The sequence below is a fragment of the Oncorhynchus mykiss genome, chromosome 28 (assembly GCF_013265735.2).
Source record: "Oncorhynchus mykiss isolate Arlee chromosome 28, USDA_OmykA_1.1, whole genome shotgun sequence".
Taxonomy (NCBI): domain Eukaryota; kingdom Metazoa; phylum Chordata; class Actinopteri; order Salmoniformes; family Salmonidae; genus Oncorhynchus; species Oncorhynchus mykiss.
The window spans coordinates 11942014-11966204 of record NC_048592.1 but is presented as its reverse complement, the minus strand read 5'-3'; the positions used below and the strand labels follow the sequence as shown (position 1 = coordinate 11966204).

Here is a 24191-nt window from a genome sequence, read left to right as displayed (position 1 = left end):
ATCATTCCCCTTAGCTGACACACATTCCATTGGCACGAGGACAGAGGGAATTGGGGTCAGAGGACTCTGGCGCACCTGCTGTTTCAGCCCTGCCTGACACAGTCTGGTATGGTGTAGTCCACTGGGAGTGGCACAGACAGCAGTAGCACACTGGAATACAGCGGAGTAATAGTGGTATAACACTGGAATACATTAAGCCCCTCTTGAGTCCTCCTATGGCACTGCCTGCCACTGATAGATAGCCAGTTAAAACAATAATCTGGATTGCAATCGGCTTGCCTCGCTGTGCCGGCCTGCCAATTACTGTACAAGCCTTGTGGCCTCAGTCAGGCGCATTGAAGTCATTTGTCATAATGCGGTGATTTAACCAGTTAATGGCATCAAAAGATGGGAGACAAATGTTTCTGCTTTTCTTCTTTTTTGTTTGTTTCATATGCATCTTGAACTCTGAGTGTGTTTCAGGGGGGGTGCTGGAACGCCCACATGCAAGAATGCCCCGAATTGCAGGTTGCAGTTGCACGCTATTATCAGCACTTAACTTAGTGCGCAAAGCTCCACAGCCAGGTATTGTTGCTGTGTGAGGTGGGATACATGATTCGTATTTCTTCGTACGATTAGCAGCTATGAAACAAAATGGCAGAAATTAGCGAGTGCTCATACTTGACTTTTGACTGTTATTTGCAAATGAGAATGTAATACTCGCGCTGTAGAGCCATGCAAATTGACCACCCGGCTACGTGGCTGGTGAAATAGACATTCCTACCCGCCAGTATCTTAATCTACCCGCATTTGGTGGGTGTTCATTTCATACCCTGATTCCCTCCAGTGTGTGGGAGTTGTCAGTCTTATATCAACTGTACAGTAAAGGTGAAAAGTGCTGGAGTCAGTATTTGTTACAGGCCAGGGCCCGTGTTGTTGTCGTGACGTGCTGCCTTGCTTTCCACCCAACCTCTGTCCCCCTCGCCTTCAGAGAAGCCAAGATGTGTATGGCGTTTACATTGATTTCACACTCCTCCACAATATTGCAGAGAGAGAGAAAAATGGCCGCCTGGACTGGAGCACGTCTTAAACCCCTTGAAAAGGACGTCTCCCTTGGTTGAAGTGAATGAATGTATTTATTTTAGCAGTGCTTTAGTGCAATGGCGTTTGAGTCCTGATAGAGTGCTTGGGCCTGAGAGTAGGTTTTTACTGCAGGTAGTAGTGTCGTGTTCTTCAAAAGCACCCTAGGTGGTTTAGTGGCCGCCAGTGTCGATGCCAAACCCTTGAAAATAGGTCGGGAAAGGAAATCCTTTCCCTCTAAATATCTGTCGGGTGGTGTTTGTTCAGTTGAAATGATTATTGTTCAGTGGTACATGACTCAAGCTTCTGTTCAGGCTATTTATGTTCCGTTATGGATGAATACTTCCTGCCACGGGATGTTCTTGTATTGATTGTACTTATAATCCAAGTTGCATGTCTTGTGCATCATCTGGGACCAGAGAAACAAATCTGACAATCCCTCCATGTACACTAAATAGGCCACCCATCAGCCATATGTTCAAACATCAGACAGTAATGGCGGGCAGCCAGTGTGCGTGCGTGTGTGGTAGTGCCCTCCAGGTGTGGGTAAATGTTGTTGAGGATGAAGGGGCGGGGGGTTGAGGTGACAGATGAGTTTGGCATCTGGCAGTGTGTGTGGAATGGATTGTGGAGTGGAGGCCCAAACGCGGAGACAAATAAACTCTACCAGCAGGGGCGCCTTCTAATGCGGGAGCTGAACTATATATCACCGCTGTCATTACTCACACATACCGCGTCACGTTTTGTATGTGCTTGTCTGAGAGAGGGAGGAAGACGGATGAATAGAGAGGGAGAGAGATTGAAAGCAGATTGAAATGGTTGTGTTTTCATATAAAGCAACAGGTTTTGTGAGACAGTTATTGTGTCTTTTACAATTAGTGTGTAATTTAGGCTACTTGGTAAATAGGAGGAGTTGAGGTGACACCTTTTTAAATTGGGTATGGAGGGTTAAGCTTGTGCGTGCGCGCGCGCGTGCGTGCGTGCGTGCGTGTGCGTGTGTGTTTACTGCTGCTTCTGCCCCTGACGCGGGGGGACTGGTTCCTCTCAGCAGCTCTGGCTCTGTCTGGCTGCAAGGCTGGAAGGCGCTAGCTTCTACAGCACTGTAAACAATACGATTAATAGCCGTGAGTCATAAACGGTACGGGGCTCCAAACAGAGCAGGCCCTGCAGTGGCAGACCAGACCGCTCCGCCACCTTTTTTACATGCCTCTCACCCTTTTTTAATACAGCTCTCAACATCTCCTTTAACGCTACAGTCTGGGATCTGGGAATCTGTTCAATGGTCAAGTAGACGGGACACTTTTTTTTCTCCTTCTCCAAGTTGCATAATGTAGTTTTAACGCACCAACAAACGGATAGGACACCCCGTATAGTACTAATTACCTGACCTGCTGGGTTACCAGGCGCACTCACCGGTTCACTCTGCCAGAACTAATGGAGACTAGAGAGAGGAGATCGCTTCTACTGTTGGTCATAGTAACGGGTCATAATTACATCAAAAATATATTTTACAGAGGCCTGTAGTGAAGCCTGCTGTGAAATGGTTGTGTTGGATGTTTGTTTGGTTTCTGGGATCGTTGCTGCTGCTGCAGGGCAGACATTTCTGGAATGACAATGAGGGTTTTACCACCTGAAGTAGGTACTTTGAGATTAGCTTAATCTGACTGGGAGACAATTGGGATTGAGACTGTTATGCTATTATTACCAGGCTAGGTTCACCTCCAGGGCTGCTGTTTTTTTATCGAAAGGGGGCTTAGGTGGTGCACGTGGTCGGACTATCGGCGCGCCTAACTTTAGAACATTTTATAGGCCCCCGTCTTGGCAGTGTAGATTAAGGTAGCAATTTTGAGACAATTTCTTGCAATTCAAAACAATTCTCCATGGAGCTGAGACATTTTTGCTGTTTTTGAAGCTAATTTACTACATTTCTACATTAAACTGCCTTCTACTCAGGATAGAAAACACTCTAAAGTTTTCAAAACTGTTAAAATAATGTCTGTGAGTATAACAGAACTGATTTGGCAGGTGAAAGCCTGAGAAAAATCCATTCAGGAAGAAGGATGTTTTTGTTGTTGTAGTTTTCTATTCAATGCCATTACATTGAGGACTCAAATTCCATTGACTTAGGACTCAAATTCCAGTTCCTATGCCTTGAACTAGATGTCAACAGTCTTTAGAAATTGTTTCAGGCTTGTATTCTGAAAAATGAGGGAGTAAGAGCAGTCTGAATGAGTGGACAATGCCGTGTCACAGAGCTTTTTCATGCGCGTGACCGAGAGAGTGCCTTTCTTGTTTACCTTTTATATTGACGGTTATTGTCCGGTTGAAATATTATCGATTATTTAGGCCAAAAACAACCTGAGGATTGAATATAAACATTGTTTGATATGTTGCTATGAACTTTATGGATACAATTTGGATTTTTTTGTCTGCTTGTTGTGACTGCGTTTGAGCCTGTGGATTACTGAAGAAAACGCGCTAACAAAACTGAGGTTTTCGGATATAAAGAGACTTTATCGAACAAAAGGAACATTTATTGAGTGCAAACATATGAAGATCATCAAAGGTAAGTGATTAATTTGATCTCTTTTTCTGACTTGTGTTTCTCTTCTACTTGGCTGGTTACTGTTTGTAATGATTTGTCTGCTGGGCTATGTTCTCAAATAATTGTACGGTATGCTTTCGCCGTAAAGCATTTTTGAAATCTGACACTGTGGTTGGATTCACAAGAAGTTCATCTTTAAACCTATGTAAAATAGTTGTATCTTTTCTGAATTTTTCGAATGAGTTTTTCTGTATTTGAATTTGGCGCTCTGCAATCTCACTGGATGTTGGCCAGGTGGGACGCTAGCGTCCCACATACCCTAAAGGTTTCTAGTTTCCTGCAATTATAATGCTGCGTTCTTGCTCAAACATAATAATAAAATGAATACTGCCTACATAAAGCCAAGGAATAAAAAATTGCAGCCTGCAGGTAGAAAATATCCTGATTAAAAATAAATACAAATTCATATAAATCACACTGGCTACGTAAGTCCTGTCTGCAATGAACTTGAAACATTGTATCAACTATTAAGTTGAGTCCAAACCTGAAGCGTGTGTTAGCGAACTTGCAACATTGTACAAAATATTCTGGGCCCTCACTTACCCTGTAGTGAGCATTTGCGTCAAGGATAAGAAGCGGTGCTTGACTTGGGCAGCTCACCGGAGCCGAGTACCGGGTTGGCCTATTTTATGACGTTTCTACTGGATCAGAGCATGACATTTTTTCGCTTTCACGCTGAGTGGTTATTGAAAGGAATAGGCCTACTTCTATGTGTGCGCATCCTCACTCAACATTGACAGGAGCACTCCAAACAAAGGACGATGACTAAATTGAATGAAATTAACCAAAACTTGTTTCTCACAAGTATAGCATAGGTTGGGCACTCTGCAAACAATGTGTCCACTCAGACAATGAGAACGGGAAGACTGGAATAATAATTTTGAATGCATTTAAATAATTACCGTAACCAAAGCAACAAACATTGTAGATTAGGAATTAACGGTAAATGTACTACAGGTGATATATGTAATGGGGATTTGATATACACTAACAATCAAACGCAAACAATTCACACAATGAAGTTATGAAACAATGAATGTGCACAAATTGGCGGGAGAGAGGACATTGTGCGTATGGGTGAATGGTCAATTCGACTTCTGCATTGACCATGCAGCATTTACGGTGATAGCAGATGCAGCAGATGTCAAGGTCATTCATACTTCTTGCACTTCACGGAGCAGTGCAGAGCTACCGTCAACCAATCATGTCAATGCGAAGCTATACAGAGCCTTCCGCATTGTTACAAAATTTGGGAGGCACATGGCGATGCGGTACGGAGCTCGATTTTCCATCTGCATGTCTCTGGAGGCTCCGCAATTGCGTCACACCCTCCATATGGAGCCTCTGACAATATTTTCAGATAAAAAATAAATTGGCAATTAGTCGAGGCTTCCACGATGGATTAGTTAACTACTCATTCCAGGGTTTTTCTTTATTTTTACTATTTTCTACATTGTAGAATAATAGTGAAGACATCGAAACTATGAAATAACACACATGGAATCATGCAGTGACCAAAAAAGTGTTTAACAAATCATAATATATTTTATATTTGACTTCCTAAGTAGCCACCCTTTGCCTTGATGACAGCTTTGCACACTCTTGGCATTCTCTCAACCAGCTTCATTCAAAGGTGTGCCTTGTTAAAAGTAAATTTATGGAACCTCTTTCCTTAATGCGTTTGAGCCAATCAGTTGTGTTGTGACAAGGTTGGAGTGGTATACAGAGGATAGCCCTATTTGGTAAAAGACCATATTATGCCAAGAGCAGCTCAAATAAGCAAAGAGAAACAACAGTCCATCATTACTTTTAAGACATGAAGGTCAGTCAATCCGGAACATTTCAAGAACTTTACGAGTTTCTTCAAGTGCAGTCACATAAACCATCAAGCACTATGATGAAACTGCCTCTCATGAGGACCGCCACAGGAAAGGATAACCCAGAGTTACATCTGCTGCAGAGGATAAGTTCATTAGAGCTAGCAGCCTCAGAAATGTCAGACCAAATACATGCTTCACAGTTCAAGTAACAGACACATCTCAAAATCAACTGTTCAGAGGAGACTGCGTGAATCAGGCCTTCATGGTCGAATTGCTGCAAAGAAACCACTACTAAAGGACACCAATAATAAGAAGAGACTTCCTTGGGCCAAGAAACACAGACAATTGACATTAGACCGGTGGAAATCTGTCCCTTTGGTCTGATGAGTCCTAATTTGACATTTTTGGTTCTAACTGCTGATTTTTTGTGAGATGTATAGTAGGTGAACGGATGATCTCTGCATATGTGGTTCTCACTGTGAAGCATGGAGGAGGAGGTGCTTTGCTGGTGACGCTGTCAGGGATTTGATTTAGAATTCAAGGTATACTTAACCAGCATGGCTACCACAGCATTCTGCAGCGATACGCCATCTCATCTGGTTTGCGCTTAGTCCCACTATCATTTGTTTTTCAACAGAATAATGACCCAACACACCTCCAGGCTGTGTAAGGGCTATTTGACAAAGGACAGCGATGGAGTGCTACATCAGATTACCTGGTCTCCACAATCACCCGACCTCAACCCAATTGAAATGGTTTGGGATGAGTTGGACTGCAGAGTGAAGGAAGAGCAGCCAACAAGTGCTCAGCATATGTGGAAACTCCAAGACTGTTGGAAAAGCATTCCAGGTGAAGCTGGTTGAGAGAATGCCAATAGTCGGGCGGCAGGGTAGCCTAGTGGTTAGAGCGTTGGACTAGGAACCAAAAGGTTGCAAGTTCAAACCCCCGAGCTGACAAGGTACAAATCTGTCTCAAATTTAAAATATATATTTTGATATGTTTAACACTTTTTTTTGTTTGTTGCTGCATATGTGTTATTTCACTGTTATATGTAGAAAATAGTAAAAACAAAGACCCTGGAATGAGTAAGTGTGTCTAAACTTTTGATTAGTACTGTATGTATTTGTTACTGCTCAACTAAAACAATCTCTGTCGACCAACAGCCTAACGACAAGTCGACTAATTGGGGTCAGCCCTAAAAAAAAATATATAGGCCCATTACCTTTTCTACGTACTTTATATCCATTTTAGTCATTTAACTTTACACTGAATGTCTTTTTCCATCTCTAAAATGTATTAACTTAACAATGGATTTAGGCAACCCGAAAAACACTTAGGCAGGCCGCGCAAGGATTACAATGGCAGAAAAATCCCTGACTTGAAGTTGTGCAAGGCTACTCGTAGTTCAAGGATAAAGTGTAACGTTTTTCTGTAAACGGTGGTCTCAGACCGTGACATGCATAAGATGATCAGAGTCATGGAGATGACCAGGTGCCCTTCAATCTTGATGATGGTGGTCTTTTAACCACTGACGTGTTGATAAACTCTTATGATGAACACTCTATGATTATTGCTTTAGACCAACAATGCAAAATCTATCAACTTGGAACAGCCCTGTCTAGCACTTTTTATTACTGCGTCCAGTTTATTTAACGATCTCAAGAAATGGCGTGCTCATGATGGAGTTTTATGTCTGTTTTTATGTGGTGAAGCCAAAGACAACATTTCTAATTCTAACTTTCAATTCAATAAATCTTTATTGTTCTTGAGCGGCTGCAGCTGAAAACGTTTAAAATATATATATATATATATATATATATATACAAGCTAATCAAACATTTTAGGCTACTTTGTGGTTATAAATAGTATAATGGCAGTAAGTAAGTAGTTGCAATAACCACTCAATTACAAGTGCAACCCTTCAGGTTCTTCATAGGCATATATTTTGTTTTGTTAATTTAACATATCCCTTTTTTAGATCACAAAATACGACCAGATGTTGGCCCATTTGAGTCACTTATATCCATGGCTTTAGGGTGTGTGATGTCACAGCTAGGTCAGGTCAGATTGACATTAAACATGAAAGCCAAGTGTGATGCAATTCTGTATGTGAGAGAGCGAGTAACGTAAAGAGGCAGAAAGGTGGTGGTGGGGGGGGAGGGCGGGTGCAGAGGAATGGTTTGATCTGCTTGCATGTACTGCGGCTGTGTATGTCAGTCTGCGAGGGGTCTGCTCCTTTTATGATTTGTGCGTTTAGCTCCCGTCCTCTGGAGCATCTGGCTCTTATCTCCCCCTCTTCTCGCTCACACACACACAAAGGAGGCTTCTCCAAGGAGGGGGTCCGGAGCTGGTCTACTATTCCCCACTCCCCTTCGCTCTCTATAAAACGTTCCCTTAGATCTGCACTTTCAAACCGTTTTATGTGGCCCCACTGTGCTGCGTTGGCTTGCCTCCCCACGTCTCAACACCAATTGTATGTTAATAAATCACCCTGTGGTAGTCAGTTGGAGGAGCTAGTTCTGGCATGGCCCCTGGGCTGCCGCTGCGTTCTTTACGCACCCGTGTGAGTTAACTCGGTGCGGAATGCTGTATGTTTCTAACGCGTACAGGTAACTGCAAAAATACAAGAAACACCAACATAAAGTCTCTTAACAGAGCCGGCATAAATTCTACACGTGTCTGGAACTCTATTGGAGGAATGCGACACAATTCTTCCACGGGAAATTCCATAGTTTGGAGTTTTGTAGATGGTGGTGGAAAGCACCGTCTCAGGCTCCGCTCCAGCATTTCCTGTAGGTCTTCAATTGTGTTGCGATTTGGTGACTAAGACGGCCATGGCATAGGGTTTACATTGTTTTCATGCTCATCAAACCATTCAGTGACCACCTGTGCCCTGTTGATGGGAGCATTGCCATCCTATGGGGGCATAGCCGTGATAATGGCCTACCCAGGATTTTTATAGATGGATGATGGGATGTTAATTGTTTTATCCACTCAGGAACCACACCTGTGTGGAAGCACCTGCTTTCAATATACTTTGTATACCCCTCAAGTGTTTCCATTGTTTTGGCAGTTACCTGTACGTCCCCCGCTTTTTTTAAACAGCCGTTGAGTTGCGTGTCTTGTATATGCATTCTACGGTCGAGTAAGAGACGCTACAGCGGTTTGTTGAATCTCTGTTGGCTTCTTTTTATTAGTCAAGATAGAAGAAAGGCAGACAGATTCAACAGTGAAACATGACACTTGATCAATAATCGCTTAGTGAAGATGAGAGCCGACGTGGGTGAGTCGAGGCATGACGCTACACACGATCATTGACACCGTCATCCAGTCAGTCAGAGCATTTGAAGAGAGAGGCGCTCCGGTAGGGATGGTATGTAGTCATCAAAGCATAGCTACAGCTGGTTGAAGGGGACCAAATCCATTCAAGAGGTGATTTGGTTCCTTTTTACCAGCTTTAGCAAGGCATTAGGTGTTTGTCGTTCACTGGGCCACGAACTGGAGTGTAGACAGCCCAGATGGAACAAGCTGGAAACATGAACATACAGTATAATACAGTACAGGGAAGTGTGTAGTTTATTAATACTGCAATTAGGACATTAGCCATCAAGTATTATGTCTGTCCGCTCCATTAACTAAAATCGCTTCTCTACCCCCCCCCTCCCCTTTCCCACACCACAGCCATATCTCCCTCACGCTCTGCCCTCCCAGCCAGTCTATTTATCCTTGTTGCCATGTTTTAGGAGAAGTTATCTGAGAGAAGGAGGAAAAATGGTTCCCTAAGAAAAGGATAATAATCTGTCGTGGTGCACTTAAGTCAAATGTCCCGGAGTCATGTAGCAATTACAGCCTGTGACGGATGGGACCTGCTGCGTGTGTGTGTGTGTGTGTGTGTGCGCGCGCGCGCGCTCTAGGTCACAGAAACTGAGGCTGACACCCATACCTCCGCAGTCAGCCTCACACACTCCCAATGCAGTGCTCAAGGGGCCATTACTTTGGCCCAGTCATTCATATCAGTCGTAGACTGATTTTAAAATAGTATGTATTTAAATTATGAGCGTTCTCATGTCTTCCATGGTGGTCCTTTCAATGAATGTCATAGGCCTGCTGGTTAACTGTGCTTTTTAACTGTCATTTAGTTATTATACCTTTTTTGTTGCTCCAATTTTCGGAACAGTTTTGATGCGAATAGGTTACTCTATGAGTGCACCTAAGAGCCACTTTCTAAGAGCAGAGCAGCAGCTGAGGGACAGATCGGGAGAGCGATAGAGAGATCAGCTCGGTATGGCACAGGAGAGAGGCTATTTGCAACACACACACACACACACACACTAGATGAGTCAGATGGGTGGGGGCCGGCTGCACCATTTCGTCCACTGTCCATAACAGGGCAAAAGCAAAGGGGTGGACAGACCGACAGGCAGGCACTGAGCATTTGATAATGTCAGCATCTGCTGTGTGGTGTCAGTCAGGCAGCAGGTTGTGGCCAGAGAGAGAGACCCCGTAGACAGTTGGTAGAATAGCTGCTATGGTTTTACAGAAAGGGAGGGAGAGATTGAGGGATGAGACGTACGCAGATGGTTATTGACAGAAGGACTGAGAAAGGTTAGACTGGGGGGGGGTTAACGAAAGAGAAATACATTTAGTAGCTTTAATCTTCTGTGCGGATAGTCTCTTGAAATGACATTTGAGCTTGACGTAACCATTTCAACCTACCCTCATTGGAGGGTCTCTTATACTATTCTCTACGTTTTCTCATTTCCGAGTTCCAAACCCCCTATTCAAGCAGTAACGGCTTAGCTTACCCTAAAGCGTAGCTGCACTCTGAGCTAGCCTACACTTCATAGAAAAGGCAAACGCAGGTCTGTCTCAGTCTTCAAGCATTTTAGTTTACACCACAGAGAATCTTAAGTGCCTGTACCACCAGTTTTATCTCCATGAATCAAATATGACCTCACTGAGGTAAAAAGAAAAACCAGAATGTATTAAGAGGGGACAAGTAGGTTACAAATTCCACCTCTCTCTTTCTGAAGTCTAAAAATGTGACTTATTTGATTCTTTTTTTTTTGTTCCTGTCTTGATGTCGCTGGAATGGCACTGGTGCACATTGTCAAAGACTGAATTAAGAGTCTTGCTTCTTCCCTACCGCCTTTCACTTTCTATCATGGATGGCAAATGGAATACGTCTTCGCAGCGCCATCCTCAGCAGGTTAACCAAACCACAACGGGAGTGCCATTGTGTTGTATTTCATTAAACGAGTCCCATAGCACAAAGGTGTCCCAGACGAAGCTCTAGGCTTTTCCATTGCTTGACTGCTCTGCGCTAGCATGGTCTGGTTTGCACTGTGCTGCTTTTAGCAGATTCTGTGTTAGCGCACTGCTCAGCTCACTACAACAACTTCCGCAAGCTTTTGTTTTACGCTGCAGACAAAAAAACGCAATGGAAACGCTTTCTTAGTTTTGTTATACCTTTTTCAGCTGCCACAGCCCTCTCCCCCCCCCCCCCCCCTCCTCTCTCTCCTGTGGGCCTTTATTTGTTTGAAGCGGTGATACAATTGGAATCGTCTGACAGGGCCGAAGCTGGCCCTGATCCTGCATTGTCACTTTTCGACGGTCCTAAGCTGCACTGCCAACAGCCGTGCGGCGCAGCAAAGCATTTGGCAAGCATAGCAAACTGAACAATGAGGCTAGGAATCAGCGAAGGGGAGGGGTGCAGAGGGGTTTTCAGAGGGGTCGGGGGGTATGTTGGGAGAGACATGGCTAATGCTATAGCTGGACTGGACACACAGTAGGGCTAACGCCACACACCATGCCTGCCGAATGATCCAGCACTGTGGCAGAGCCAGTAGCTTTTTAAACGGCAGCAACTGCCTTCCTGCCCCTTTCTCTCTGATCTGCCTCCTCAGCAACTCTCCTCTGCTGCGTTTTCATCCCATCGCCGCGCTTTTATTAAACAAAGATGGCAACATTTTGCCATAATTCACCTTCCTTATTTTCCCGTCCCGAGGGACCTTTGGAAAAGATTATAGTATTAATAGTGGAGCTCTGGCCTGGCTCTCTGGCATACCTATTTCTCTCTCTCTCTCTCCCTCCCCCTGTACTGGTCACAAGCTAAGTTGCAGCTGGCTGTGATTCAAAAGGCCATAATGCAGTAAAACCCACCATTGTTGAATGGAGGACCTGTTCCTATGGTGATGTCACGGGGTCATTATTACTTCTGAGTTTGTCGGTGACGCAACTAACTCGTTCCTTACTAGTTCCAACCAAGTCGTTCCTTACTAGTTCCAACCAAGTCGTTCCTTACTAGCTCCAACCAAGTCGTTCCTAACTGACTGGAACTGACAGAACCAATTAATTCCGCCACACAGGAGAATAATACCAGCCAAACACACTAACCCTGTATCTCCACTCTGGTCGACACATGTAGGCTAAAACATTGTTTTGGGAAATATTCTGATTGCTTGGTTAATGGTGTGGATCATATTGCCAGTTAGAGAAACCAGCATTAACTATGTCCCTACAGCGGTTATATTGCTGCAGGAACACTTCCCCAAAACAGTATAGCTAATGTCTTCGCCCCTCTCTCCACTCCGCCCACTATTCTAATTTACACCCCCCCCCCCGAAATCGCAGTCGGGTTCACAATCATCTCCACACACAGCGATATAGATCGTCAACAAAAAAACAAACAGCGACTCGTCAATCAAGAAACATTCCCCTTTGCTCCGTCAGTCGAGGGTCCACACCTCACCAAGAATACATACTTCTTTACATTCCATAGCTGTCATATATTCATATGGGTACATAAAGAAGTATGTACACCAAGTAGGCAATCACAGGGAATTCACAAGGTCGCACGGAGCAGCTAGTAGTGGCAGCATAGATTTTCTCTCTCACCGTTTTCCCCCCTCCTAAGAATGCAGTGTGAGTCTGCACCGTAAGGTGACTTTGAGCGTGATTTCAGATCAACACTCGAGGCTGCTTTTCTTTAGCCACCCAGTAAAGTTGAACCAGCCCCCCCCCTCTTTATTTTCAGAAGTGTTCTAGGCCAGTCGTTGCTGTTGGTCCCAGTGATTCCATCAGTCCTCCGGAGAACTGGGACAAACCATTGGGAACAGGGAGGTTTTTTCTTCTCTCTCTTTTACAGCAAGAGAAGGTTGTCCTGGTCTTCTTCCAGCAAATAAAAAGAAAGAGGAGGACGAGTGTAGAGGGGTGGGTCAAAAATTCAAAAGCGGTAGAGACTAAGGGTAGTTGACTTGTTCTTTGCTGGTTATGCGTCCTTGGTAGGTGGTTAGCCTCTGTGCACCTTGTCTTGTATGAGGCTTGATCCTACTGTCCTGGAAATAGGGGAGCACTTTCAAGTTACGTAGGCTACATGGTATACTTTTACACCTCCCCGATCCTCCCCCCGTGCTCTCTCTCTCTCTCTCTCGCTCTCTCTCTCTTACTCCCACCCTCTTCCCCATATCCCTAACCAGTTATGCACCTCCCTCCCTCCTCGTTCTTGTCCCATACATGTCTCTGGTGTCACTGTCTGCCCCTCGCCCCCCAGCGAGCGGTGTGTCCACCCAGCTCCCTGCTGGCCCATTGCCTCCTGCTGATGTTTGAAAACGAGGGTGGCGATCTATCCAAGTGGAACAGGAAGCTATTGTGAGCAGGATTTGGGTTTTAGGCTCATACACAGGCAGGCAGTGCAGAACAGGCAGGCAGCACAAAACAGGCAGGCCAGAGGTCACATGCATGCGCTAATACTGCTGGCCTGCCCACTCAGCACTTGTATGTTGATTGGCCGTGGGTGGCGCTGCTCTTTTTTTTCTTCTTTTTTTTCCTTCCCCTTACTCTTTTCTTCACCTCTTTCTCTCTGTTCCTTGGTTCTGTGGGCGTTTCGCTCCCTTTCTTCTTGTCACTCTTTCTTCCTCCTCACCTGCCCGTCCCGTGTTTACGGGAGGGGGAGAATATGACGGATAGGAGGCGATAGATCAATAACGATTTGCGCAACGGCGTGAAAAGTTCAGCGAGTCTCTAATGAATCTTTAACCCAGCTCAACACATTCCACAAGTCAACACTGCCTGGTGGCAGCTTGTACTCCCAACCCCCCTCTCTCAACCACTAGCAGTCTAGCTTAGGTGCTGATTGGATGACTGAGGCTATGGCTTTGTGGGGGAGAGTTAGTTTACATGTTACCTCTAAACACTTATGTTTGTGAATGTGGATGACGAGTGTGGATGTGTTAATGCCATATATAGTGAAACGTATTTGTGAGTTCTGGTTCTGGAAATAGGATTGAATGAAGAGTTGGCCGTTGAGAATTAGAGGTGTCCTGTCCAGTTGTTCTCAGCTTAAAGATGTGGCAGGGCTGGGTGGGTGGGTGGATGGATGGATGGATGGATGAGGCAGCTCTGCTGTGTTGGTGTGACGTCCCGTTTAGGAAAAGTCACAGCCACCTGAGAGAATGAGTGAGGGGAGGGGATTCCTCCTGGAGGACTAGCTAACTAGCGACTGACTGACTGACGTAAAGAGAAGGAGTGAATGAGCAGAGTTGGTGCCTTGCTGTCTGGCCCTGCCCCGGCCTGCTCTGGTGTGGTCTGAGACATACAGTAGCACTGCAGTATTGTGCCCTGCCTGCCTGCCCCTAGCATTTTGAGAAAGAGAGAGAGAGAGGGAGGGGGGAAGAGTGAGAGAAACTGGGTTACTACCACCACTGCATGGGTTCAGCCAGCCAGTGACACACATCCACTCAGTCAGCCGTAACCCCCATCAGCCCTCCTCCCCCCCTGTCCCCACCCCTCTACCTCCACATCGGTGTTAATTCACTGACCCAGCTTTGTACCGTCAATCCGGGCCATTTCATCCTCCCCTGTTCTGTTTAAAACTCAAGTGCCGTTTGTTCGCCATGGCAACCGACGCCGTTCGTTATGGCTGCTGACACCTCGTCGTCATCCCCACCGACGATATCATCCACATTCCGAACATCCGGCTGTCATCCTCGGGTCTTCAAAACGTACCCCTACAGTTTAAAGAAAAGGCGACGATGATGATGATGACCTCGTTCCAAAAATGAGGTCTTAGGTCTCATCTCGGCTAGTGAATGAAAAGGCACGAGGGTAATCAAATACCCAGAAATGTTCTATCGCCATCAAGATATCTCCTTTAGCAAGTGGACGTAAGAAAATGGATGAGTTCCCCATCAGGTAGATAGAGGACAAAGTGTGAAGACGGAAGAGCGAATGGTTCTGTCTTTGGCTGCCTCCGTCTCCACGTCAGTGTGGGTTTGAGCTAACGAGTCCGTCATTAGATATCAGAGGGGCTGCAACCGTGACACCTAATGAGCCAGGCAGAGCGGGAGCTCTGATGCTGCAGCAGCATGTCCGGCCACAGCACAACCGGGTGAGTGGGGGAGGGAGAGAGGGAAACAACAAAAATATCCATGTGGACGTCAACTGAACAGACAGCAACTTTCCCTCCTCGTTCATTTCATCTTCACCTGCTTCTTCTTTCTCATTTTTTCGTTCCACATTCCTTCCTTCCCGGCCGGTGTTCCCTTTTTCTTCCTGTGGGTCTACCCAGGCAGCCAGCAAGAGACCCCAGAAGAGAGAAGCCCCAAGGTGTTGGTTGGTTAAGTTATTTTCTGTCCTAATGGCTGGCTGCTACTGTGTGCTGCTGACTGCTGCTACTGCAGAACAGTAAATTCCACTCCCCCCTTCCGACTGACTACGCTACTCACAGCCAAGCCATGCGCTTAATAATGGATTGCGTCCCTCCCCTGAAAGAGATAGAAGAGGACGGAGGAGAGGGAAGAGGCGTCAGGGCCCCGTCGGGCAAATTCCCCCTTTTGAATGAAAAGGGGGGCGCATATGTTACCTGTCAGGTCAGTTTGTTAACTGGTGCTGCTCCTCCTCTTCTCCTCCTCCTCCTCATCCTCCTCTCTTCTTCCGTAGTGAGGAGAACCATAATGACCTAGAGAGCTTGCGCTCCAGCTGCTGCAGCCATCGTGTGCTGGGTGCATGCCTGACTCGCTGAATCAGCTCTCTGGTTGGGGGAGAGCATCAGAGTCAGGGAGAGGTGGGGGGGGGGGGGGGCTCTCTCTCTCTCTCTCTCTCTCTCTCTCTCACACTCACACTCTCAAGCCATACCTTTAGGAGGGGAAAGACTGACATGAGGAGCTAGCTGCCGTTTGAAAAAGGTGTTGGAGGAATGAAAAAAACTGCAGCATTCCTCTGTACCATGTGCATTCTGAGGGAGAGACGGAAGGGAGGATTCCCTGGTCTGTAGGAGACCGGCAGAAAGTGTAGCACGTATTCTCCCTCTCCCTTCTTCCCGCTCCCGCTTTCTTCTTATTCATATGACACACATACAGCCTCTGCGCTTTCTGTGCTGGGGATTTCTAAAACGCATCACTTTTATTATTCAGTGCAACTACTTCACAAGAGAAGAGTGAGGGAGTCAGCCGAGTAGTTTTGAAAATATTTGGCATTAAAAAAAAAGGTCTTGATAGCAATTCGCTCATGCTACAGTTAGCAAACACAGTTAAGGGAGGAAAAGGGTAGCTTATTTTACTAACCTTTTTTTAAATCTGCAATGTGTCACTTTTTAGGCAATCCCAACCAAATTCACGTAGAAATGTGTGTTATTGATCTGTCATTGTTTTTGAAAGCAAGTCTAAGAAGCGGTAGATCTGTTCTATGTAACGCTGTTTCTGTGTTGCTGTTCTTAAGTTTTGTTTTTGCATCTTTTACTTTTGGTTTTGTACACAAGCTTCAAACAGTTGAAAATACAATTCCAGTACCACGTCTATTTCTATAGGCACAAGCACTGTTTGACACAAACTGTTCACACCCCTCTTGTTGGTCTAGATCATTTTGCAGGTTTAAAGCTTATTTCCTGCAATTCTACACATTTTTATCAAGGGTAAAATCTTACACATTTAAAGCAAATTTTCTTGCAATTGTATACATTTTGCCATGTCTTATGTGTATTCATGTCATATTTGAGTGACACCAAAATTAAGACAAACTTATAAATAGCTCTCTTAGGTATGCAATGACTGACGTGACAAGATGACCTGATGATGCACTACCCAATTTCGATAATGCACTACCCAATTTCGATAATGCACCATGTGAACTATTACAACTGTCAAGAGCCGGACTGAGTTCCTTTAAAAAATAAAATATATGTTTTTTCGTTTTTTGGGGGGTGGGGTAAAAAAAAAAAAACAAGCCTCTCCCTAGGGTGAACTGGAGCTATTATGACGCCGTTCATAGTACACAGCTGAAGTCTTCACAGTAGACGTGACACCCTCATTAGGCCAAACCAACCCAGCAGGGGTCACCTCTTCAGGGGGAGAAGGTCACGGCCTAGAGAGGGTGGTAGTGGGAGGTAGGGCAGCTAACTCACGCACACTTAAAAAGCACATAGCGAATAAGAGACAAACTTAACTGGTGGTGTCCCCCATAGAAATACAATGACTAGAAAGGGCATTTCTATGAGTCTATTTCTGTTGTGTCCCTTCCGCACAGTACAGAAAGCAGAGCTACCGTTCGTTACTTGACTCTCTCTTTATGGCTAGCCAAGCATTTGAAACACGCATTCAGAATTGGTCCCAGGTTGCTGGGCTGCTCCGGTGTCTCACTCTTTCCACCACCACCTCCCTGGCCATATTTAGTCAAGCAGTGTGTCTCCGCGTCACTCCCCTTCCGTAAACCCCTTTCAGCAACTGTTGGCCACAGGCTCCGCGGAGCATCTGTCCAGTTCCCCCGCCTATCGATTGCACCTCTCGTCCATCCGTCCTGCGAGGCGAGTAGTGTAGGTTGGTTTGGCCCGGCCGAGCAGGCAAACCCCACACTGTCTGCTGCGCTATTTTTAGTACCGCTAAAATAAAGTGGTCTCCCTCTTATGGTTCCTCTTGTATATTCCTGAGTCTTTCTTTCCCCCTCCCCTGTTTTACTTCAACCCCCCCACCCCTTCTCTCCCTCCTTTTGAACCCCCCTTCACTCTCTCCCTATCCGCTTTTTAAATAGCGCTGGAGCACACTGCTTATGGTCGAGCTCGCGTCTGCTCAAGCTCTATACTTAGAAACACTGCGCATTTGAGAAAAGGAGGAGGAGGAGGGAGGGAAAGAGATTGTGCTGGTGAGAAGTGGAAAGGGTACTGGAGAGCAGCTGATCTAGTTGTGCATGTGTCAGCCTCACCTCGAAGCTTAGTGCGCGCGTGTTACCCAAAGGCTTTGTCTTTTCTCCTTTTGAGCTTTTGAATTCATTTTCAAGTAGCTTTTTCTAGCTTTGCCGAGGCACGAAGAATCGGTTGGTCTCGTCACAGGGCATATCTACTGCACTGCCTGGAATGTCCTCTGTGTCCTCTTCCCTCTCTCTCGCACGTTCGCTCGCTCGCATGCTCTCTCGCATGCTCTCTCTCTCTCTCTCTCTCGCAGCGCTTGTCTTGACTATTCCTGCTACCTGTAGTGGCACCAGCCCCACACCCCCTACCCTGTATTTAACTGCATCGCCCAAGGATGTGTATTTCATTATTCCAGGCCGATGTTTTTTCACACCATTTACTGTCATGTCCCCTGCAAGAAGTAATCATATGGAAATGTCTCTGAGGTATTTGTGTCATTATAAAAGAGAACGAAAACCGCTCAGAGACACAGTAGCTGAGATGGAGAGGGGCTCATGTTGTGAGGAAAGTGTGTTGTCATCAAAAAGAGTAGCCTAGCGTCTTGCGTTAGCCTAATGCTCTAAATTCCAAAGCATATCTGCTGATTTGATTTATATATCGTTGCTAACAAGCTCACTGGCAACACTTCCTCATCTCCACCATAGCAAAACTATATCCCTGGCTTTTTTATGGGGCGAGTGTAAGAAATCCTTGCATAGATTTAAGTATGCGACTCAATTAATATATTGTCAGTAAAATTTATAGCTTTTCGATTAAGTTATCTTTATGGCTATTACAAGAATTGACCATTTGCCAGGTTGGAATGGATTCATTCCAGGCTAATGTGTCTGCTCAAAGCTTGACCTTACATGGCCAATGAAAGTGCAGAATTGCAACTGTATAAATGGCAGGCCTGGAACGTCCACCTGTTATTGGGCTCTAAAAAGGAGTCCCACAGTCTCTCCACTTTCCTTTAGCAGATAGGCAGGGCCCTCTTTAAATCAAACCAGTCACAACTCCACTGCTAACAGACATAATTTCACTTAGTGTCATCAGATCAGAGAGGGAGGAGGGCTGTGTTTGGTGGTGTGGGTTTGTGCTTAAGTTATTGGTCTTTTTGTTTTCCTCTCAACTGGTTTCGGCTCAAATCCCTGTCTCTGGAAGTCCTATGTTTATTAGGTGTTTGTCCTAAATGGTACCCTATTCCCTGTGTAGTGCACTACTTCCGACCATAGCCCTTTTTTTATTACACTACATAACTGTATTCCTTACTTGACCATCTCCACTCAACCATCGTGCTTACATCCCCCCCGCTATTATCCAACGCTACACACTCAACAGCTCGTCATTTCCGCACTCCTCCTGTCAGGCACTGCTGCATTGTCCAGCCGCTACTTTATGTATGTGTGAGTAGGGCTGGGTGATATGGCCAGTATCACAGTATTTATTTATTTTTTGAATTATGGCATTTTTATGGTTTTAAATAATAAAAGGTCAAAATGTTCTTTATGAGTAGTGTGTGACCCTCGGGTGGCAACACATACACTACATGACCAAAAGTATTTGGACACCTTTTTATCGAACATCTCATTCCAAAATCATGAGCATTAATATGGAGTTGGTCCCTCTTTGCTTCTATAACAGCCTTCACTCTTCTGGGAAGGCTTTCCACTAGATGTTGGAACATTGTCTTGCTTCCATTCAGCCACAAGATCATTAGTGAGGTTGGGCACTGATGTTAGGCGATTAGGTCTGGCTCGCAGTCGGCGTTCCAATTCATCCCAAAGCTTTTTGATGGAGTTGAGGTCAGGGCGCTATGCAGGCCAGTCAAGTTCTTCCACATTGATCTCGACAAACCATTTTTGTATGGATCTTGCTTTGTGCACGGTGGCATTGTCATGCTGAAACAGGGCCTTCCCCAAACTGGTGCCACAAAGTTGGAACTATTGAATGTCATTGTATGATTTCCCTTCACTGGAACTAAGGGGCTTAGCTCGAACAATGAGAAGCGGCATCAGAACATTATTCCTCCTCCACCAAACTTTGCAGTTGACACTAGGCATTGGGGCAGGTAGCTCCTATAGAAACCATAGAAACCCATTTCAGGAAGTCCCCGTCGAACAGTGTGGACACTGCTTCCAGAGGCAGTTTGTTACTCGGTAGTGAGTGTTGCAACTGAGGGCAGACGATTTTTACATGCTACACGATTCAGCACTCGGCGGTCCTGAGCGCTTGCGTGGCCTACCACTTCGCGGCTGAGCTGTTGTTGCATCTAGACGTTTTCACTTCACAATAATGACCGTGCTTCTACACCTGCATTGCTTGCTGTTTGGGGTTTTAGGCTGGATTTCTGTGCAGCACTTTGACATCAGCTGATGTAAGAAGGGCTTTATAAATACATTTGATTTGACCGAGGCAGCTCTAGCAGGGCAGAAGTTTGACGAACTGACTTGTTGGAAAGGCGGCATCCTATGACTCTGCCATTTTGAAAGTCGCTGAGCTCTTCAGTCAGACCATTCTAGTGCCAATGTTTGTCGATGGAGATTGTGTGGCTGTTTGCTCTATTTTATACACCCGTCAGCAATGGGTGTGGCTGAAATAGCCGAATCCACTAATTTGAAGGGGTGAACAGCCTGAGATTTCAATGGGTCACTCTCCACTCTGATTGTTTTATACTGTTCAATTAAACTTAAACCCAAATACTTTTTTTTGCATTTTCATCGATTTCTGCATTTCCTGCACTCATTGAGAGAATTTCCACACTGCCACGTTAGGGTGGGAAGATATGAGCAAAAAATCTAGGTCTTATTTTTTTATCAAATGTGGCTATTTGACTTGTGATTTAGATCAACACACTTGGGTGAACTGTGGAAAAATGATTATTCTAAATCTATATTTGGACAATTATAGTGGGCACTTAGAATACACAACGAATGAAAATACCAGGGTAAGAACCAAAGTGTTGGTCAGTGTTTCCTAGGGGACAATAATCTTTGAACACATTCAATGTTTTCTCTTAGCCACTCTATGTAGCGAACATATTCATGCTTTTACTATTCCTCTGATTTAAAAGATACTGTTGAACAAACAACATGCTGATTTATGTTACACCATCACTGGTATCAGGCTGCATAGCTAGCTACATTTGCTCTGACTCGGTACATCTAGCCAGCTAACCAGCGATTAGCAATAGGGGCAAATACGACTTAGCAAGTTGGGGCTAAGAAAACACAATAGCTGTGTAATTGTGGATTTCTATTAAGAAACAAAGTGGAAACAGCATCGTTGTCATCAACATTTGTTGCATGTGCTGCATTGACCATACAGACTGAACGTAAGTGTCTCGTTGTCAAGTAACAAATGCGCTGCTTGATTGACGGGGTGGGGCTAGGTCTGTGTGGAAAGCAGCATGGCGCGAGCGGAGAGAACGGAAGTAGCGGAGTAAACTATAAAAAAGGGAGTTACACACGGCATATCACATTTCAACAAACCAAACATTCAAATACCGTTATAGAAGGTAAAGGAAAAACCCAAACTGGTCCCGTGCATCAATGCCGGTGTATCGTAAAATACGGTATACTGCCCAGCCCTGTGTGTGAGGTAGGTCTACTATGCAGTAAGAAGCAGGAAAGCGGAGGCTGGCCGTCCCACTGCCTGGAAGGGAGGCTTCAAGCAGGGCTCCACCAGTCGCACTAATGGTTGCGCTCTCTGCTGATTTTAAGTTAATTTATTAGCCAGCTCTTTTCTTTCTCATTAAATATTGTACATCAACATTATTATTTCATAACTTATTGACTAGGATTTGATGCTTGCTGTCTACCACTTTAGGTCCCGCTAATTCTTGCTTGACACACTTTTATTAGGATGTTTTCAGGTTGGCCAGCCATTACACCAGCCTAATCTCGGGAGTTGATAGGCTTGAAATCATAAACAGCGCAATAGCTGCTGGCAAACGCACGAAAGTGCTGTTTGAATGAATGCTTACGAGCCTGCTGCTGCCCACCACCGCTCAGACTGCTCTATCAAATCGTAGACTTAATTATAACAGAATAACACACAGAAATATGAGCCTTAGGTCATTAATATGGTCGAATCTGGAAACTATCATTTCGAAAACAAAACGTTTATTCTTTCAGTAAAATATGGAACCGTTCCGTATTTTATCTAACGGATGGCTTAAGTCTAAATATTGGTGTTACATTGTACAACCTTCAATGTTATGTCATAATTACGTAACATTCTGCCAAATTAATTACGGCCTTTGTTAGTAATAAATGGACTTCACACAGTTCGCAATGAGCCAGGCGGCCCAAACTGCTGCATATACCCTGACTGCTTGCACGGAACGCAAGAGAAGTGACACAATTTCCATAATTATAAGAAATTCATGTTATTGGGCAATATTAACAAAATATGCAGGTTTAAAAATATATACTTGTGTATTGATTTTAAAGAAAGGCAGTGATGTTTATGGTTAGGTACATTGGTGCAACGACAGTGCTTTTTTCCGCAAATGCGCTTGTTAAATCATCACCCATTTGTCGAAGTAGGCTGTGATTCGATGATAAATTAACAGGCACCGCATCGATTATATACCACGCAGGACACGCTAGATAATTTAGTAATATCATCAACCATGTGTAGTTAACTAGTGATTGTGTTAAGATTGATTGTTTTTTATAAGATAAGTTTAATGCTAGCTAGCAACTTACCTTGGCTTCTTGCTGCCCTCGTGTAACAGGTAGTCAGTCAGCCTGCCACGCAGGCTCCTCGTGGAGTGAAATGTAAGGCAGGTGGTTAGAGCGTTGGACTAGTAACAGGAAGATTGCAAAAACGAATCCCTGAGCAGACAAGGTAAAAATCTGTCATCATGCCCCTGAACAAGGCAGTTAACCCACCGTTCCTAGGCTGTCATTGAAAATAAGAATGTGTTCTTAACTGTATTAACGGTATAAAAAAAAATAATTGCAAATCGGTGTCCAAAAATACCGATTTGTTATTAAAACTTGAAATCAGCCCTAATTAATCGGCCATTCCGATTAATCGGTTGACTTCTCGTAAAAACACCCTAGCCTTCATATAGTGAGTTTCTCTGCTCTAGCCGAGCCAGCAGCCATTTTCCCGCCAATGTGTGGTTTAAGAGTGTGCTGCCGTTGAGTTTGCTTCACCTGAAGCGGTCGCTCAAAAATTTCCCGCTGAGGTACTGCTTCGCAAACCCATGGACTTTGACCGAACAAAGTCAGGCCCACGTTAGAGGCAATGGCTAGAGCTTGGAGTTAGCCTGGTCAGGTGACCTGGTAAGTCAGGGGAAAAACTCCAGTCCATAATGCTAAACCCTCAGTGGTTTGTCTTACTGGTCCCGTTTCGCCCAGCCCAACCTGAACCAAGCCCAGCAGTTTAATTAGAATTACCTCAAGACAGGCAAGCATCTTTCTCTGAAGCAGCATCACTCAACCAGCCCCAGCGGCCTCACATGCGTCCTCCCTGCCTGGGTGATAAATAGTACGGGCTGGATGTTAAGCTGAGCAGGTAATCAATCAATATGCGAAGGAAGGGGCCACAACACTAATTGATTGGATGGTTTCAGTTGGATAAAGGGGTGGGGGGTTTTCACTCTGTCTTAAGACGACTCCTCCATTCAACCAAGAGTTCCCCTAAGACAAGCCATTTATAAGAGATTGATTGGCAACGTAGTGTTTTGGTAGGCCTCAATGCGGTTCCTTTCTAGAACCGAACATTTCGGTGTGCAAAAACCATGAAAGCTTTTGAAAACTCGTCAGGAACTTGTTTTTGGACTTTCCATGTGCCAGAATGAGTGGATGAGTTTGAGCAATGTGTTCTCGACATTCACACGGTGCTCTCAGTTTGGACAGCTTTTTTGAAAGTACTTTTTGGGGGGGCTATTCAATTGATACTCTCCCATGTGATTGACATAGCTTCCGTCACAAATTTCTGGACTTGAAAGAGATCCTCTCGAGTTTGATGGTCAGCAGAAGTTTGACGATCCTTCTGATCATCTTGAAGCTTTTTCAAGGTCTTTGACTTTGTGATCCTGGCTCAGCTCTGTGTATCACACCAACACCATTGCGGGATTATAACCTATTTTTTTCGATTGAGTCTAGTTTGTAGCCTGGTCCCAGATCTCTTTGTGCTATTTTGCCAACTCCTGTGATCATCGATGACAATGATGACCATAGAAGTTGGCAAGACCGCGCACACAGATCTGTTACCATACTTTTGAGGTTAATCCTTCTCACTCTTCTTTCCATCAGCAAGAATCTTCTTCCCTTCATCCCTTCTTGGAGCTCCCGAGTGGCGCAGCGGTCTAAGACACTGCATCTCAGTGCTTGTGGCGTCACTACAGACACCCTGGTTCGAATCCTGGCTGTATCACAACCAGACGGTAATTGGGAGACCCATAGGGCGGCGCACAATTGGCCCAGTGTTGTCCAGCTTTTGCCGATGTAGGCCGTCATTGTAAATAAGAATTCGTTCTTAACTGACTTGCCTAGTTAAATAAGGTTACATTTAATAAATATATATATATATA

At 44.9% G+C, this 24191-nt stretch overlaps 1 protein-coding gene and 1 long non-coding RNA gene across 7 annotated transcripts in view; one reads left to right on the top strand and one right to left on the bottom strand.

The window, feature by feature from the left end:
* Positions 1-24191, top strand: part of mib1 (mindbomb E3 ubiquitin protein ligase 1) — an 88689-nt gene that overhangs the window by 28610 nt on the left and 35888 nt on the right. The window lies entirely within an intron of this gene.
* LOC110508558 lies at positions 8649-15502 on the bottom strand. Its single transcript, XR_002471329.2, has 2 exons — positions 15347-15502; positions 8649-9012 (listed from the first exon to the last, which is right to left on the bottom strand). It is a non-coding gene; the product is annotated as an uncharacterized LOC110508558 (long non-coding RNA).